This window comes from Lissotriton helveticus, chromosome 1_1 (assembly GCF_964261635.1).
Source record: "Lissotriton helveticus chromosome 1_1, aLisHel1.1, whole genome shotgun sequence".
In the NCBI taxonomy this organism is placed as follows: domain Eukaryota; kingdom Metazoa; phylum Chordata; class Amphibia; order Caudata; family Salamandridae; genus Lissotriton; species Lissotriton helveticus.
This window is the reverse complement of record NC_136057.1, coordinates 510,891,247-510,904,665: the sequence shown is the minus strand read 5'-3', so window position 1 is coordinate 510,904,665 and position 13,419 is coordinate 510,891,247. Positions and strand designations below refer to the sequence as shown.

The 13,419-nt window shown below is 49.4% G+C and overlaps 1 protein-coding gene across 4 annotated transcripts in view; it reads left to right on the top strand.

Annotated features, from left to right (window-relative positions):
- FERRY3 (FERRY endosomal RAB5 effector complex subunit 3) overlaps positions 1-13,419 on the top strand; it is a 586,640-nt gene that overhangs the window by 565,026 nt on the left and 8,195 nt on the right. The gene's annotated exons all lie outside the window — the stretch shown is intronic.

Here is a 13,419-nt window from a genome sequence, read left to right as displayed (position 1 = left end):
GGAGGTACCCCTCTGGTGTGCCCCAGCAGAGCGAACGCCGGGTCCACCGGGAATTCTATCTCTAGTATTCGCCCCAGCTCGAGAAAGACCCCTTCCCAGAAGTTGTTTATTCCCGGGCAGGACCAAGCCAGATGTAAGAAGTCCGCCACTGGCGCACTGCAGCGTTCACATTCGGGCGTCTGCCGGAGACCATATCTATGCAAACGTTCCGGAGTGTAATACACTCTCTGGAGAAATTTAAACTGCACAAGCCTATGCCTAGCATTCAGCGATACCTTTTTCGCATTTAGGCAGCAATCTCTCCACATTGCGTCGCTTATCTCCGTCTGTAAGTCTCGTTGCCACGCCTGTCGGGCCTTCGAGGGTTCTTGTGCTCTGTAATTCTGCCCCATCCTATATAATCGTGCTATCATCTTGCCGCTCGATTTCGTTTTTATACGTAAGACAGCTCCGGTATTTCTGTGGGTTCCTCCATATCCGACCCCAGCAGCTCCTGCAGAGCTGCGCGGACTCTGTGCAGATGGAAACGATGCAGCAACGTCTCCGAGCCCTGTGGAGGAGCAACCTGTTCCCAGGCGACTACCTTCCCGTCCTTGAACAGGTCCCCTAGCGTGAGTATGCCTAGCTGGCTGAGGGCACGCGTGACCCCCTTTTCTCGCAGCGGAGGTATCCAAATGGCCCATTCAATTGGAAGTAGGGGGGAATACAGCAGTGTGCAGTCACGGCTTCTGGCCAAGGAGTGCCATGCGTGATTCGTAGACTTAATAGAGTCCAGAGTGCCCACACGTCGCGTGACCGGTTCAAACACCGTTGCCGCAGGCTGGAGAGGCTTCGCAAACAGCGTTTCTAGGATCACGTGAGGTATATTGCTATCCCCGTGTATCCAAGTGTGCAGGTGCGTCGCTTGTGCCACCCTGTAGTACTGTTCTACGTCCGGTGCCCCCATACCGCCTTGCTCATAAGGTAGTGTTAGGACTTGCCACTTAACCCTCGGTTGCTTACCTCCCCATGCTAGCCGCGTGAGGGTCTGGATTAGCGCTTTAAAGAACGCCTTAGAGAGGACCACCGGAAGGTTGGTAAAAAGAAACAAGAACCTCGGAAGTACCAGCATTTTCATGAGTGCAATGCGGCCCGCAAGTGACAGCGGCAGTCGGCACCACCTGTCCACATCTTCAGTCAATTTCATGTAAGCTACACTGTAGTTTTCCCTGATCAGTACCTCCGGGTCTGGATGTAGTCTGATGCCTAAGTACCTAACCGGGTCGTCAGACCACTGCAATGGGTAGTCCATGTCGAATTTAGTCGTCACCGGAGTCAACGGGAATGCGACCGATTTGGACCAGTTCACCTTTAGACCGGATAGGGCTCCGAACTGTACCACTTCCCTTAGCACCGGTGAGAGGTTAAGTTCCGGGTCTCTAACGTACAAAAGCGTGTCGTCTGCATAAGTGGATATACAAATCTTATATGTTGGGAAATTAATACCTTCATTACTGTGGTATTCTCTGAGTGCACACGCCAGTGGTTCCGCCACTAGAGCGTATAGCAGCGGGGAGAGTGGGCATCCCTGCCTTGTGCCCCTGCCGATTCCGAACGCCTCCGTGACCATGTCCCCAATTCGCAGCCTGGCCGTTGGTCGGTAATACAGTGCTCCTATCATTTGGAGGAAGGGTTCCCCCAGTCCTAGTTTCCTTAGTACCCTGGACAAGAAAGGCCACTCCACGGAGTCGAAGGCCTTTTCCATATCCAGGAATATCGCCAATGCCTTATTCTCCGGCTTCACGTGTTGCATCGTCCCCAGGACCGTCCGAATGTTGTATGTGAGGTTCCTAGATGGGATAAAACCCGCCTGTTCCGGGGCCACCAATTCAGGGGCTAGAAGTGCCAGCCGCGTCGCCAGTACCTTTGCGTACAGTTTAGCATCGACATTGATCAAGGAAAGGGGTCTGTACGAGCCGCATTCCGTGTCGGGTTTCCCAGGCTTGAGTATCGTAATGAGGAGTGCCTCACGCATAGTCGGGGGCATGGAGCCTTCCAAGCAGATATCATCAAACAAGGCCGAGAGGTAGGGGACCAACTGGTCCCTAAATGATTTATAGAATCCAACAGTCAGCCCATCAGCGCCAGGAGCGCTACCAGTCCGCATACTATCTAAGGCTTCCTCTATTTCCTCCCTTTGGATGGGCATCATAAGGAACTCTCTTTGCGAATCGGACAGTAGTGGCATCTTAATATAACTCAAATAGTCGTCTATTGCCCCCTCCATTCCCGTCGATTTCGACTCGTATAAAGCAGAGTAGTACCGCCTAAATTCCCCGACTATCTGTTCCTCTTCCGTAAGGGTCTCTCCTGAACTCGAGATCAATTCGCCTATCTGCTGTGGGCGCCGTTCGTGCTTGATCATCTTAGCCAGGAGAGAGCCAGGCCTTTCACCCTCGCCGTAAGAACGTGCCGTGGCATATTTGCCCATGTGTTGTACCTCTCTGTCTGCCTCCGTGTGGTATTCTGTCAGCACTTGTTTGATCTGGTCTAGTGCGTCTCCCTCCGGTTCCGCCCGATGCCTCTCCTCAAGATCTGTCAGCTGACTTTCCAAGTGTTTCAGGCGCTGTCTAATAGACTTCAGGACACTGGAGTGTTTGGCCATGGCTATCCCACGTATGTAGACTTTAAAGGTCTCCCACAGCGTCTGAAAGCTTTCAACCGAGCCCGTATTTGTTTCAAAAAAGCCCTCGATTTCGTTCGCTAATTCCCCTCGGAACGCCTCGTCTAGTAAAGAGTACGGAGGGAATCGCCATGTGAAGGGGGGGATCCCGCGCGCTGGCGACTCCAGGGTCAGGAGGAGAGGAGAGTGGTCAGACAGAGTGCGCGGCAACACACGACAGTCCCTCGAGGTGTTGGATAACCGTTGTGATACTAGCCAGTAGTCTATTCTAGTGTGCAGTGCATGATACGCTGAATAATGAGTGTATCCCCCTCTGGTGTGATGTCTGCTGCGCCATACATCCATGAGTTCCAAGTGGACCATCTCAGTTTTGAGTGCCGCAGCAGCAGCCGACGGGCTCCTGTGCGGCCCCGCAGATCTATCCAGATCCGGGTCCAGGACCAAGTTAAAGTCCCCTCCCCAAAGCATATTCGTGTAGTCATACTTCTTGCATCTCCGGGCCAAGTCCACATAGAAATCAGGGGAGTCATAGTTAGGCCCATACACATTCACAAGCAACAAGTCATGCCCCCGGCCCCTGCATCTGCTGATGACGTATCTCCCCTCCGGATCCGTCTCCAGTGACGTCAATGTGAGTTTGGAGCGCGGGTTTACCCATATTAATGTCCCCCTCGAGTGTGTGGTAAAGCCCGCCGCTACACTACAGCCCGCTAACCCTTTGTGCTGTAACATCCTGCTGTTGAGTGGTAAGTGTGTCTCCTGTAAGAGAGCGAGATCTATCTCGTGCCTGCGCAGGTAACTAAGTACCTTTCTCAGCTTTCTGAAGTCGTTGAGGCCCCTGATATTCCATGTCAGTGCCCGCACATGAGCCCGCGTATTATCGGACTGTGGTGTGTCGGTCTCACCCCCCGCCATAGTGTGTGGCGTGTGCGTCAAGTCTATTCTGCAAGCGTATCCATCTCTCCCTGGGATCAGGGTCCAGCAGTTTACCCAGCTTTCTGTTGTCAGTCCCCAAGCTGTTGGGTCTCACCCAATTCTCTGCAGACAGTACCATGGCAGTCGAACATAATAACAACAACTGACATCCCCATACAAACCCCAACTTTCCCCCCGCCACCCACAGCAGACCCACCCCAACTTGGCCCATCAGATTCCCTTCCCACCCCACCCTCCCTAGTATCACGTATAACATTCCCATGTGCTCAACGCTCTGGGGAAGTAGGCCACGGAAAAGCCAGGGGAACGTGTCCAACTCCTTCAAATCCTCTCCCGCCGCCGACCGCCAAAGCAATTCAAGTTTTTAGTCCGGCAGTCTTCCATCAGATATCTTCTGTTGCTGCCAGTTCCTGTGCCGCTGTCGCAACTGCCGCCCGTTGGCCTTCATTTATCTCCACCTGAGGCGGGCGGTGCGGCCTGCGCCGCCGTCTCTGCTGTCGCCATTGTCCAGCGGATCCCGTCTCCGAGTAGTTCCCTGGTTGTGAGCCTCCCGCCGGTTCAGGTTCCTTAATGCCTAACAGCCGGCAAGCCTCCGCGAGAGATCGTAGCTGCTGCACTTTGTTGTCCCACTTGAACACAATCCGAAATGGGTGCCCCCAGCTATATGTGACGCCCTGGCGCCGAAGTTCAGTGGTAACCGGCCTGAATGCTCTACGCTTCTCCAGCGTGATGGCTGCCAGGTCCTGAAAGAGTGTCGGTGAGTGGTCACCATAGGTGACGGTGCCCATCTGTCGCGCCTTGTTGAGAATTTCTTCTTTGGTGCGAAAGTCCTGTACACACACCAGGATATCTGCTGGCAATGCACTCGCAGCTCTAGGCGGACCAGTCCGATGAGCTCTGTCTAGGGCGATATTGGAATCAGCCGGCCGTCCCAGGATATGATTGAAGAGGCCTTGCGTGAACTTGAAGAGATCTGCCGTGTCCGGGGAGGACTTCACCCCTCGAATCCGGATGTTATGCCTCCTAGAACGGTTCTCCAAATCCTCCACATGCGATTGCAAGTCCACCCGCTGGTCATGGATGCGGATAAGTTCTTGCTGGAGCGCTTCCATCTCTACATCTCGGCCCTCGCTCTTCGTCTCGAGGTCCGCCACCCTCTCACCAATGGCGTCCGTGTCGCGCCGTAGCTCCCGAATCTCCCCTTTCAATTCCGTCTTAAGGAGCTGGAGGTCTTCTCTTAGGCCGCCAAAGAGAGATTCCAGGAAAGCCCTCGTCACCGGCTCATCTGTGCCTCGGGGGCTGTTGCCTGCTGTGCCAGCCGTTGATTTAGCGGACGCCACCTGAGCGCCAGCGCTGTGTGGGTCAGTTTTCTTCCCCATGTTGACGGGAGTGAGCAATTCTTTAATCGATCTTTCCTTGCGCACTCTGCCAGTCGCCATTCCACCCAGGCCCACCAGCCGAGCAGGTCCGAGTGGGCAAGCCAGTAGCTGATCGCAGCACCAATAGGTAAGTTCCGGTGTGGTCGAGGCAAGAGTCCAGCACCAGTGTTTCGCCCGCCGACCCTTCGGCGCCACCTATCCGCTCTGCCGGGGCACAGGCGCCAACGTTCCCCCCGGCAGGTACGGGGCTCGAGTTGCGGGCTCTGGTAGTGCAGTCTATGTGCGAGCGCCAGTAGCTGGGCCAGTCAAGGTCACAAAATGGCGGCCCCCAGGTCGCTGATCCAGCAAGTCCACATAGTAACCGACCATCACCCGGAGCTTGGCCAGGGCAGCCCACTCAGGGCCCACCGAGGTAGCGGTGGCACCCCAGAAGCTTCACTCTACCCCCTCTGTCCCTCGCCGTCCGTCGCGCAGGAAGGGTGCCCCCCCTGTGCGCCTCTAATGTCCTGGGTCGTAGCAGTTGATAGGCTCCTTTCCGAACCCCTATTTGTGCAGATGAGTAGGTGCTCGGCTGCAGCGAAGCCGCAGCGGCGTCAGCCAGGCGAAGGCAAAGGGACAGGCCCCACGCGTGCGCTGCACTGGCCGCTAGTGCTCTGTCCTAAAATGGCCGCGGTCCGTCTTTGTAGTGGTTGCCGGGATCAGAGAGGATTCCCGGCGTGGCGCACCTCAGCCGGGGCGTCCGCGCTATTTTTATTCCCCCTCCTCTGTCCCGATGCTGCAGTCTGAGGCGGCCAGTCGCCCGGGGGAGCCCGTCCCGATCTCCCCGCTCTCCTCACCTCAGGTCGGCTGCCAGCCCTGCGCTGCACCTCTCCCCGCAGTCGTGCTCCAGTAGCTGCGCGTGTGGCGAAGGCTCCGGCTGTGTCCCCGATTTGTGCCGGCAGGTCCGCAGAAGCCTCCGCAGAGAAGCCGCGGGAGGCCTCGCGCTCAGCCGCGCGGGTCGGACCTGTTCCTGCCCGGCTGGGGGGCCTCTGCTCGGCCGCCTGGCCCCGCCCCTCGCGGCCTCGTCTTCACTGCTCCGGTCTCCTCAGGCCTCAGCAAAACGCGGCGCACCCGTCCTTGTTCCACCCGATCACGGCGGCTCCGGTTTCTAAATCCGCCCCGCTGAGTTCCTTACTGCATTAACTTCAGGTCCGTGGGTCATGTGTCTCCGCTCGGAGCCCAAAACGATGCTTTAGATGCTATATAGTGGCGGCCAGCGGCGGGAGCTCGGCGATACACGTCCTCTCACACCGCCATCCTGGCCACGCCCCTAACTTAAACTGCTACTTACTTACTCCTTCCCACGTATTAGGCTTAGGTCAGGTACACCGGGGTAGGCGTATTTAGAAGCACCAGTTGAGTACGTTAGTCAGTGTATATTTGTATGTATATATTTGATCTATTTTAAAGTAACATATGGCTAAGAAACCATATCAATGCTTTTACAGTATTATTTCATATTACTCCTTTTACTGTGCGCACTTTACTTTACTCTAAGTATTGTAATTGTGGCAATTCATTTCTCTTGCATGAGAAAGAAGACTGCTCAATAAATAACACCTTTTATTGAAAACGCCGTCTCTCTTTTCTCTGCACTCTGGTGAAACTAAGTACGCACGATTGACTGAGTGAAATAGCTGTCTATTGTTTTCACACGACTCTAGAGATGCACTCTTATTCTGAGGGAGCAAAGTTGTCATGTTATATGGTTGTCAGAAGCTAATCCCTTCTTGTCTATCCAGGGAAGTTAAACTCCTCCTTGTTTATTCGAGAAAGTTTCTAATGACCTCTGAGCTAGCTGGCAAACCTTAAGTCTAATATAATCAGTAGAGACCTAGTCGACCTCAGTCCTTCGTCTACACTGCTGTTTATATTATTCCAATGCGCAGAGCCTATTGGGAATATAGGAACTACACTACACCCCCCCAACACCCACCCCACCCTACCCTTAACATTAAGACACATCCCAGGTGTGATTCACTTCGAGGCGGATGTAGCTCGCAGAATGACATGATATCAATGACTAAATGAGGACATACCCCGCCATCCACCAAGAGGGTTTTGTTCAGCTGCCCAGAAATGTATCAGTCAGGTTGGTCCAGACCCGCCACATAAAGAACCTGGACTGGGGTCAGGCCTCCACCTTGCTACCGATGTAACTCACATCAATACAACAATGCCACCATGGGCGGTTACCACCTTCAGTGACGTCATAGATGGGGTTTCCCCAGACAGGCCCTATACTTGGAGATTAGAGGAGGGCCCGGTTTGTGTGAGAATAAGCCCCACACCTCTCAAACATCCATAAATTAACAGTCAATCAGATATCTGGGGGGGACCCCTTAGAGACCATACCCATGTACACCGGAACCCCGACCCCCACTCCCCCCATACTGGCTACCTGACTTTTATAGGTGGAATTATACATTCGAAATTTAATCAGATCGTACCAGTTTGTGGGCAGAATGTTAAGGACATGGTCCTCCGAAAAAATTAAAGTCAAGTGTATGTCCTCCCTTGTGTGTGTGACTTCAGCAACCCGCTGATATAAGCCCAGGCTTTCACGAGATTGGGGGACATTGTTGTAGCCAGAATCAAGAGTTACATTGAACCACAGATTAAAATCCCCCAAGATCACTAGTCTAGTGTGTGTAGCAGCCATATTACTAATAGTCTCAATCAGAGACTGCTGCTGCTGCGCAGTAAGAGCCCCTGGGAGTCTATAACAGACCATCCCCATCAAGATATGACCATTAACATCCTTAATGGCAAATCCTAGCATTTCGAATCCTTAAATTGCATCAATAGCTATTGTAACAATATTCCAGGAGTCTTTAAAAATCACACCAACTCCACCTCCCCTCCCGCTCAGTCTAGATTTCTGGCAGATTTTATACCCAGGCGGACATGCCCAGCCTGGAACAACCTCACAATCTAAGTGGGTCCATGTTTCTGTCATGAACAGCACCTCCAGTTCATGGAGTTCCAGCATCAGCTGTATTTCCACGCTGTGTTTGGGGAGCGATCTAACGTTTAATAGCCCACAAGTAAGTAAACCTTTTTTTACAAAGGCTGAGGTAGGGAATGCAGTCTCCTCGAATGTAAATTTTCCCCTACCCTTCCAGACTCACCAATGTTACGCAGTTCCACACTAGTGTATCTTCGAGAACGGCAAGCTATGTCGTTTTCCCAACAACACTCCAAAAGGGGTGCTGGGCGTGTCCTTAGCGCAGACGTGCGCAGACGGGCTTGCCAATAGCGCACCACCGGCGCGCCCGCTGCGCGCATTCGTGCCAGCGTGTCCATTTATGGAAGTGGAGCCCAAAAAGCTGGAGTACTAACCTCCAAAGATGGCAGGTCCACTCTAACGGACGGTCACCGAGAGGTCAGGGTCTAACAGCCAGCGCCTGCAGGTAGGTGTAATAGGTTAAAATCACACCAGCAACATTCAATTTTAATTCTATTAAAAAGTTTCCAAGTTTTAAAAATTCACTTTAATTTTAAACAAGTAAAATCCAAATGCTCAGAATAGTCCCCCCCGAACATGTACAAAGTCACAAAAAGAAATTAGCAGCTCCCCGGTGGCATACTCAAACACTAGCCTCAAAAATCCAGATCCAGTCTGATGCCTGGGGATTATTCACAAGGAGAGAAATTAGCAGTCAGAGTATCCATCAAATAGATAGTTACAGAAGGTAAGTACCCTCTTCTTATCTGCCTACATCTAAGACTTTGGGCTTAATGATATTGCTCTTACAGAAACCAGGTTTGGCTGATCTTTCATCTTACCACTTGAATACATATTGACCTCAGTAGAAAAGTAAAAACTGGTAGTGGTTAGCATTTATTATCCACAAGCACTACTGCAAATTAAAACTGATTAACTTGGGAAAACCTTCTCTCCATTCCATTGTCTCTCTGCTGAAAAATGGTAAATTCCAGAGGCAGCAAGCACATTGAAAACAAGACCTGCTTAATCCAGTGGGTTTGAATTTAATGTGCTAACTCATGTAAATTCAGGCGTCACTTGTCAACTTGTCTCTTTCTGTGCCACCTATGTGTGGACATAGCCATGGTGTTCACAAACACAAATTAAAAGATTTGAACACAATATAGCACGCATGTTGAAAGCAGTTTAACTTAGCCAAACATACTATTTAGACCCAGACAGCGGCAACAGATTTTTTTTAAAGAGTAGCCAGAGTCTAGGTAATCTATGGTTATGTTTAAACCCTCCATAGTGGAATGTTCCTAAACCTGGAAAGGAAGTGTTTGAAAGAAAAAATCCACTCCTACATGGTGACAGGAGTGCACACCGACCCTGAATGCCCCTCAGCAACGTTCTCTGAATAATTAGTACTGATTCTTTAGTCCTGCGCAAACACAGATCCTTTGTGTGCGCGGCATGACCTAGGCCTGACTCACGGATTGGGGTCTTGCTACACAGGGATGGACACACAAAGTATTATCCTGGTAGTGGTAAAGGGCTACTGCCCTTACCAAGAGTTAATTAGCATGAGTGCGGTGGTGGCCGCATACTGTTTTTGTCATATTGATCAGTAGAGGGAACATGCCTTTTTACCTCGGTTATTGGAATAGGCCTTACAGGCTCACTCGTGTAAAGTTCCGTTGCTGTATACTTAACTCTCGCTTGGCCTACATCATGTTAGTATGTAGCAATGTGCAGCGCACCCCTTTGTGAGGGTGTGCAGTAATGAATGTGTGCCTGTTTGTGGTAGAGTACATGGAGGCATGTGGATGCCATGTTGAAAACTGAAGGCTTTGGAAAGTGCGGGTTGAGACGCACACACTGGAAGAAAGGGAGTCAGGGTCTCATCTGCTCTTCAAAAGACCTCTTTGTTTCTTGAAAGGTCGGTTGGCCTGGGTAAATATCTTTTTTTGTAGAGTTTTATATACCACAAACTAGACCCGAAGGTATCAGAGCGCTTTACATGAGCTCCAGTTACATTACAGACGGACACATAAATTTTTTTGTTAGGCATGGGGAGATTAAGTGATTTGCCCAGAAACACACAATGTTGAGTGTCCCTGCTGAGACTCGTACTCAGTTCCCCAGCTCCGAGGTCGACCGCCCTAGCTGTTAGGCCACATTCTCTTCCAAATATCAGAGAGATGATGGGACTGAAGAGGGAAGCACTGCAGAGACAGGGAATCCTAAAGAGAAGGGCTGGGACCTTTGTAACCTTTTTTAGGAATGTATCAGTGAAGCAAGGCTGATATCCAGACGTGAGCCTCTAGACATTCCCTGGCCTGTGTTGTGGGGCTCAAGATTGGAGTCGCTCCTGTTGACACAGACTGCTCCTGGGACGAATTGCAGGATAGAGTAGGAGGCACTTCAAAGGAAGCAAAATCCACAGTATTAATTTTAAAGGTCGAGAGGCTAAATCACATCTGTGTCTGGAAACAGATTATAAAAAAGCGAGCTTGAGTTTCCCAAATTGCCAAACAGTAGTTGCAGATTAGCGAGACCAGAGGACTCTTTGAGGCTGAGGAGAGTGCCTGGAGGGAGTGAGGTCCTGTTGAGTGGACACGTTAAGTGTAGTGTGAAACCAAGGGCCTAGTGGGTATTACCACACCAGTTGGGCCGTCTGCAGCTCAAGTCAGTGACCCTGAATGCCAAGTGGGGCCACCATGAAGATAAAGGGCTGTCACCATGGTGCATTGCTGTGACTGGGGATGGCCACTTCCCTGTGCAGCGCACTTCTTGCCTAGAACCTCACAGGTTCTGGTTTCTGTGCATCAGATATGTCGCAGAGAAATAATGATACTCGGAGGGATTAAACGGTGGACTGTTTTGTGTATGTGGACCTTCACGTAAACAGTACAACAACCTTCAGATGTCCTAGCAACAAGACCCAGGAATAGTACGAGTAACAGCAGGAAACCCAGTTGGATAAATCATTAGGAAGGTGTGTTGTCAATTTGGGTTTCAAAGGCATTGGACAGGATGTCTGTTTACACTATCTTGCAAGTTGTCTTTGTCATTTCCTAGAGGTGAATTCATAGGAGAAGCACAATATATATATTGCAAACACAGATACTGTAGCGCCCTACAGTGTCTCTCTTCACCACTTCCTCTTTTGTTGACTCGGATTAACCAACCATTAACTTTTTCATATTTTTGTTGTGGTTAAATAACTGGGAGAGACCAAGGTGCACTCATCCATGTTTCTTAAAATGTCTTATTGCTGCCAGAGGATAATTTGGTATGAATCTAGGTATTGCAAAGATTCACACGGGTTAAGAGAGTGCTGGTATTAGACCACAGAATACAAAGGTTTATAAAAACGAACATGAGTTTAACTGAAGTGTGACACTGACCTGGTGGGCTCAGAGTGCAAAAGATTCACGAAGATCTTATTGAACAATTTAACCACTAATTGTATGAGCCAAGGATAGTTAATCTATAGTGGTGTGCAGTTGAAAAGCAGCTCCTGACCTGTGGGACTACCCTCCGCTTTGCCTCTGCCAAAGCTGCAACATTTATGCCTATGTCATGCACCCAGAGTACCTACTGTGTTTTGGCGGGCTCAACACCCTGAGGGAAGTGTTGAAGGGTTTCTGTGCCTTGGGATGTCAGGACGTCAGAATGTAGGGACTGTCTCCTTCTACCAACTCAGTACCTGGCAACCCAAATCTGGGCTAGCTCACAGTGCCTCACCTGAACTTCTTTTCTTCCCAGATTAGCAGGTGATTTTGGTAAACCTAGAACATGAACCTCTAGTCCCTGATGGAACCATGGAAACAGATAATCATATATTGTACCTTACTCATAAATGCCCTTAGTATACAAAGGAAAGACATGATGGAAGTTTACAATACATTTAGTGAAACTATCATAATTACTATGCAGCAGGTGTGCTGCGATGAGTAGACAAATACAACTAAGCAAAGTAATCAACAGTACTAGCAGACTGTTTGCAATGAACAACCCAACCATAACAAATTATCTATCTGTCTAGGCCTATTCTTACTATGTAAGCAAAGGGGCATATTAGTGATCTCTGGAATTTGCAACGGACACCATAACTGACGTGTGTTCGTTTCAGGACAAGTCTCTCTCCCGAAATGCCGAGCAGAAAACAGTACAAAATGGTGTTATGTATCCTATAAGTCCTTGTATGAATTGTGCAGCCGAAATCCAAAGAAGAGTCACTGAATAACAAAACAACATGTACAGTATAATTCTAAAATAATGTCACAAAACAGAAGTGTTATATGGGCCTGTGCAAGCAGAAGCTGCCTAAAGCATCTAATATGCTAAACTAAGGGGCAACCAAAGTGGGCCTAGAAAGGACATCACTACAGAGGGAGCTCTTTAAAGGGGAATTTCAGATATGATCTGTATTAGGTGTATAAAATTACCTCAAGTATTCTGGCAAAATGTTTTACGTTTCTGGGTACTAGGGTAAGATAAGGAACAAGAGGGAAGTTAAAGGGGATATATTAAGAGGCCCCCACATCACAAACGAGGGTGGTAAACATGTTTCAGCCACTTTGGCCTAGAACAGGTCTGGTGGGTTTCCTCAGGACCTCATTGTAGTAGATCCCTTAATATCTATAAACGTGGTGACACTATCCTACAGTTAGGGTATTTACTTGCACTTTCTGAGATATCATGGTTGTGTTGTAGTACTTGAAGTGAAAACATTCATTCATTTAATCAAATCACAGACTTACAGATTCCTTGGGTTCAGTTGGACCGATACCTGTAAATATGGAGAGAAGCATGATGCAACAACAAATTGGAAAGATTACAGTTATTCTTTCCAGGTATAGTGTCCTAGAAATAGAAACCAAATGCCATCTCACCAGATGTGAGCACTGCAGACACTACTAAACTGTGGCGTAATCATCATGTGACAGACAAGAAGCTAATATGCACCGTATTATAATATCATGGTGTAATAAATAAAAATACCAAAGCTGGTTTCTAGTAATGCGATAACACAACTTGCATTACATTTCTTGAGTGCTATAAAAATTGTTACTGACATCCTACCATACATAGGGCCTAACAGTCTCTGGGGAAGTACGAGTGTCTAAAAGTTAAAAATTTGAAAAAACATTTTTTTAGGTGTATGTATACATTTGTAAGGACATAATGTAGTTACTCAAAGTAAAAACCTCCAATGGCTGTCGTAGGCTTGTACATTGATTTACACTTGTGCTTTGGTGGGAGGGAGCATAATTGGAGTGGCATTTGAATAGACCAATGGTGAAAGTGTGTTGATTTAGAGTCCCTTTATATGTATTTATTTTTTGGAACACATGAGGTTTGCATACTGATGCAACTGTCTTTAGGCTAGACCTAAACACAAAAGAAGTCTCTGTCTTCCATACATGGGGGTATGAGCCACCCACTAAGCCCCCTGTTGGTGG